Genomic DNA, 6000 nt, shown 5'->3' with positions numbered 1-6000 from the left:
GCCCACAGAGGATGCATGGATGAACCAAGGGCAGGTTATATACCTTCCGTAGGCAGCAGTATTATAGGTTTAGGGTGTCTCACAGAGGAAGATAACACGTCAGTCACAGGGTATGTAGTGTGTGTGTGTGTATGCAGAAGTTTTCCTGGTTGATGTCAGTGTGACATATCTTGATATCCCTGTGGAATTTCCCTGAATCTCTGACTCTCCACCTGCTGGAGTTTGACTGCAGAGGAGTAAAGGCATTTGGAAATTAATTCTTCCCTCTCTCGCCTTCTCGAGTGCGGCCTGCCAGAGGGAGCAGTGCCAAGGATGGCATTCCAAGGCTGGAAGGCCTCTCACTCGGGCGGGGTTCCAACAATAAAGTTGTCTAATCCCATCTCCCACCTTACTGTGGAAGTTTGAGGTATGGTGCCTCCCGCCATTCCTGGAGCTCCACGGCTCTCAAACGGCAGGTCAGGACTCCAAAGTGGATTGTGACCTTGTTTTAATGGAGTCACCAGGGCTGGCCCCAGCATTTTGGGTCCCTTTCTCAACATCCAAGCACTAAGAGACAGGAACTGACAAAGAAAGGGAGCACGTTCTCAGCATATGTAGGGTAGCCACGAGCCTAATTCCTCAGGCCAAAGCCCAGGTCCCTTTGCCCAGATTTGTAAACAAAGCCCAAATGCTTCCAGTTCTAGGCTTTGGTTGCAATTGGGTTGCAGGGACTGGGCTTTGGCCCCTCCCCAATCCCCCATCCAGGGTGCCAGGGCTCAGGCATTGGTTCCCCCTCACTTCCAGGGTCTTGTAATGATCTTTCACGTCAGAAGGGGGGTCACGGTCCCATCAAGTTTGAGAACAGGGGTGTGCAGCCAACCATTCTAGTGTCCCAGGCCCATATCCTTAGCTGGTTTCAACTCGCCTCAATCCACTGAAGTCAGGAATTTACCCCATCTGCAGATCCGCCTGAGAGGACGGTTCAGCCTCACTCTTTCCTTTCCATCTTCCCTGGGTGGTTCATTGGACCCTTTGTTCTCTCCCCTGACTGGGGCCTGACTGGAGACCCAGTCATGGGGTGTGGCTTTTCAAGGAGCAGGAGCTCCCCCCTTTCAGAAGCTCAGGCCCTATTTCAGGTGTCCCACACTGGGCCAAATATCCCTTCTGAAACTCGCAGCTGTGTTCGCTCTTACCCACATTGCTCAGGTCTTTTAACATCTCCATAGAAAGAAGTCCCTCAGGCCTCCTATTTCCCCACATTTCTCTGCTCTGTACATACTTCATTCTGTCTCCGTCTCTCTTGGACTCAGTAGCTGTGTCTACACGTGCACGCTACTTCGAAGTAGCGGCACTAACTTCGAAATAGCGCCCGTCGCGGCTACACGCGTCGGGCGCTATTTCGAAGTTAACTTCGACGTTAGGCGGCGAGACGTCGAAGTCGCTAACCTCATGAGGGGATCGGAATAGCGCCCTACTTCGACGTTCAATGTCGAAGTAGGGACCGTGTAGACGATCCGCGTCCTGCAACGTCGAAATTGCTGGGTCCTCCATGGTGGCCATCAGCTGGGGGGTTGAGAGATGCTCTCTCTCCAGCCCCTGCGGGGCTCTATGGTCACCGTGGGCAGCAGCCCTTAGCCCAGGGCTTCTGGCTGCTGCTGCGGCAGCTGGGGATCCATGCTGCAGGCACAGGGTCTGCAACCAGTTGTCGGCTCTGTGGATCTTGTGTTGTTTAGTGCAAGTGTGTCTGGGAGGGGCCCTTTAAGGGAGCGGCTTGCTGTTGAGTCCGCCCTGTGACCCTGTCTGCAGCTGTTCCTGGCACCCTTATTTCGATGTGTGCTACTTTGGCGTGTAGACGTACCCTCGCAGCGCCTATTTCGATGTGGTGCCGCGCAACGTCGAAGTTGAACATCGACGTTGCCAGCCCTGGAGGACGTGTAGACGTTATTCATCGAAATAGCCTATTTCGATGTTGCTACATCGAAATAAGCTATTTCGATGTTGGCTTCACGTGTAGACGTAGCCAGTGCCTGGAAATGAACATCATACAAGAAACACTTGAATTGCTGTGCCACACCTGGTGAGGCACCTCCTTCAGAGGGCAGGCGGTGGCACGGGTGCCAGGGGAAAGTATAATCAACTCTTTGATGGCATTCAAGGAACAGCATAATAATAAGAGAGGTTACTTTTTGATCCTCAGCCATTTAGTGATTTGTTTATGCCTCGGAGCATGATGCCTTGTGACCTTTACAATGGCTTTCATTAGCCATGTAATTCTTTAAAATGTTCCAGACCTTGTGAAGCTCTTGGCCATGGTAAGAACACCTGTCAGGGAGTTCCACAGATTATTCAGGCTTACTGTGTGAAGTAATTTCCTTGGGTCAGTTTTTGCAGGTAAATAGATTCCAGAAAACACCAGCATGGTCAGCTAGTCTGACACAAGCCATGGCTGTCTATATGTCCCCTTTCTTTGTCAATGGCTGTCTCCTTGTGCTTGGATGTTGAGTGAGGGATAAAAGGGAACTCCCAGTTTACCTTCCCTGCCCTGGTCATTATTTTGTGTGTCTCTTATCACGTCCCCTTTTGGTGGACTCAACAGACTTCTAATCAGGCAAATTTTCTGTTGCTGTAGAGTCATGGGATCAGACAAAGTCACTGGGGATATCTCTTGTGATCACCCCTGTGACACCCCAAACTAATTTCTGCTTCAGTGAGAACTTAGCTTTCAGATGAACGTCCACAACTTGATTTAAACGTTGCCAGCGATACAGAGTCCACCCTGCTCCAAGAAAGTTGTTTCACTCACTGATAAGCAGTGGTCCCTAAATTCAGGATTGTGAGCTCAGTCCTGGAGGGGGCCATTTAGGGATCTGGGGCAAATAGGTTTAGAAAAAAAAAAAACGGGGGATGGTGCTTGGTCCTGCCAAGAGGGCGGGGGACTCGACTCAATGACCTCCTGAGGTCCCTTCCAGTTCTATGAGATGTGTATCCCCGTATGTTACATTATAAAGGCATTCACCTTATTTCTAGTCTGATTTATCCAGCTTCAACTTCCAGCCCTGGGCACTTGTTATACATTTGTCTGCGGCACTTGTATATCTGCTACATCTTCCATGGGATGGGGTAGCCCAGAATTAGTTGTCTCCTACATCTGAATGTGCAGCTCAGAACTGTGCTAGCTTTTCCTTTAGACTGTAGCCTATCACAAAATATTCTCTAACGTGCTGTTGTCATCAGTTCTGAGCCTGGAACAGACTGCTTTCTAGATTTTAATTTATGTCCGTTTCTTTTCCCTGAACTGGTATTTGTTCTTATGAGAAATTCAGCATCACCTTAAAGTGTTGTAAATTTCTGGTGCATACTCTTCTTCGGTTTCATAGAATCATAGAATCCTAGGGCTGTAAGAGACCTCAGGAGGTGATCAAGTCCAGCCCCCAGCCCAAAGCAGGATCAACCATAACTAAATCAACCCATCCAGGACTTTGTCAAGCTGGGACTTAAAAACCTCTGGAGATGGAGATTTCACCTCCAGGTAATGCCTTCCAGTGCTTCACTACCCAACTGATGAAATAGTTTTTCCTAATATCCAATCTACACCTCTCCCTCTGTAACTCCCTCTGCTCCTCGTTCTGCCATCTGTCACCACTGAGAACAGCCTCTCTCCATCCTCTCTAGAGCTCCCATTCAGGAAGTTGAAGGCTCTCTTAAATCCCTCCTCACTCATCTCTTCTGCAAACTAAATAAACACAAATTCCTCAGCCTCTCCTCGTCGGTCATGTGCTCCAGCTCTCTAATCATTTTGGTTGCCCACCACTGGACTCTCTCCAGTGCATCCACATCCTTTCTATACTGGGGAGCCAAGAACTGGACTCAGTACTCCAGACGGGGCCTCACCAGTGCTGAATAGAGGGAAATAATAACTTCTCTAGATCTGCTGAAAATGCTCCTCCTAACGCACCCCAATACGCCCTTACCCTTCTTGGCTACCAGGGCACACTGTTGACTCATTTCCAGCCTCTTATCCACTGTAATCTCCAGGTCCCTTCCTGCTGCACTGCTACTTAGCCAAACATTTTTAATTTCTTAATGAGTGTGACTCAGGCAAGGAACACTTGGCTTTCTCAACAGGCCCCATTTGGGGCCCTGCCAACAGAGGTACCAATTAAGCAGCAAGCTGGAAGAGCTGTGTCATGCCGACCTGTCTCAAGGCCTTTGGGATGTACACCGGCCAGCCAGCCAGCGACAAAGAGCGGCTCTGACCCCAGGTAAGAGCTAGAGTTCTGAGCCCTGCTAGGAATGTCCCAGCACGTCACCTCTCCCACAGATTCTAAACTAGTCCCCATCAGTAGGGTCAGTGGAGGACTGGCTGAGTCCTATCTGGCGCTGGTTACCGCTCTGCTCGGCCCTGGTTAGGCCTCAGCTGGACGTTGTGTAAAAATTTGGTCACCAGGGTACAGGGAGGGGGCAGAGCCAATGGAAAGGCCCCAGAGGCCAGGGATAAGGGTGATCAAAGGGATGGGCAGAAGCCAGAGGAGCTGCGGCTGAAGGACATTTGGGGGAGAGGAGGTTAAGGGGGGACATGGTACAGTGGGGTGGCTAAGGGGCAGGGTGGGACATTTGGAGAGGGCATGATGGGGGCAGAGTGCAACCCTGCCCCTCCCCGAGCTCTGCCCCCAGCCACAAAGCTGGCTCCCGGGATCAAGCCTGAGCTCCTCCCCACAGCGCTGCACCCAGCTGGGGGCCCGGCTGCCCCTCTGCTCCCATTCAGCAATGAGGCTGGGGCACACCAGGGCTGGGAGTTAAAGAGTACCAGGGACCCAGCCGCCAGCCCCCACTGTGTCCTGGTTGCCACCCCACTCCTACCCCCGGCGTCAGCTCAGTCCCTGATGGTCTATTAGACCCTGCTTTTATGAAACTTTTACTTGAAGTCCCATGGAGGAGGGACCCAGCCGGGGCTTCAACCACTTTCCCCCTCAGGCCTTTCTTTCCTCCAAGGTGATAGAAAAAACCATTGCCAGGACTTGAACAAACTACTACCAGACAGCAGGAGGTGAGACAACCGAGGATGACAAGGGACCACACCAGGGACTGAATGCAACCAGACTGACGGACAAGAGACAACCACCAAGGGACATGACAGGAGATGACGAGGGACCATGTCAGGGGAAGCATTGGCTTCCCTGACCTGATGTGCAGAGTTTAATTAGACTGAATTAATTTCTTTTTTGATGATTTGAAATCTTAGGACTTATCCCCAATAGGGGCAAATTCATCCATTACTGTATTTACTTATGGTGAAAGACTAAGACTCTGCTATATGTTTTGGAGGTTTGCCCAGAGGTTACTTATTGGCTTAAGAAGTCCTGGGGCACCTTATAGACTAACAGACGTTTTGGAGCATGAGCTTTTGTAGGCAAAGACCCGCTTCGTCAGATGCATGAGTGTGGGGGGTGGGGTCAGAGGAGTATGAAGTTAACTTTTATTTAGGATTTCTTAAAAAAGATATCGTTAAAATTTTTCCATTTAATTTTTTAGTACATTTTTTAAATGGGAATTCCAGCAAGCGTATTTTTATCCCTAAAAACTCTTTGTCATTCTCTGTGTTTTAACCAGAAAGGGTGATAGGCAATTTGGTGCCCAATAGCGTTTTCTCCTAGTTTTCTAGCTGTGCCAAAAGAGTGCACCACTCCAAATGTGTCTGTTTTATCTCTTTTCTGCACCATTTATTAAGAAGCAATCCTCTTCCAGGTTCTTCCTATTTTTCTGGCTCATCTTGGTTCAGTTTCTATTAACATTCATTCAGAGATGTCAGTTTTGAGGACTGTACTTGATTTGGTGATTCTGTCTCTTTCCTGTGTGGGTTTAGGAGAAGCAATCCCATTCCAGGCACATCCCATTGTCCTGGCACAACCAAATCCAGACCTTGCTTTAAGTAATGATAAGAGGAAGCTGTGTAACAAATTGGGTGGCTTTAGCTCTTGAAGTTTAGAAGCTCTTGATCAACTAAATGCTCTAAAATATGTA

Source organism: Carettochelys insculpta, chromosome 2, assembly GCF_033958435.1.
Source record: "Carettochelys insculpta isolate YL-2023 chromosome 2, ASM3395843v1, whole genome shotgun sequence".
NCBI lineage: Eukaryota > Metazoa > Chordata > Testudines > Carettochelyidae > Carettochelys > Carettochelys insculpta.
The sequence above is the reverse complement of the archived record's forward strand: the minus strand, read 5'-3'. Positions refer to the sequence as shown.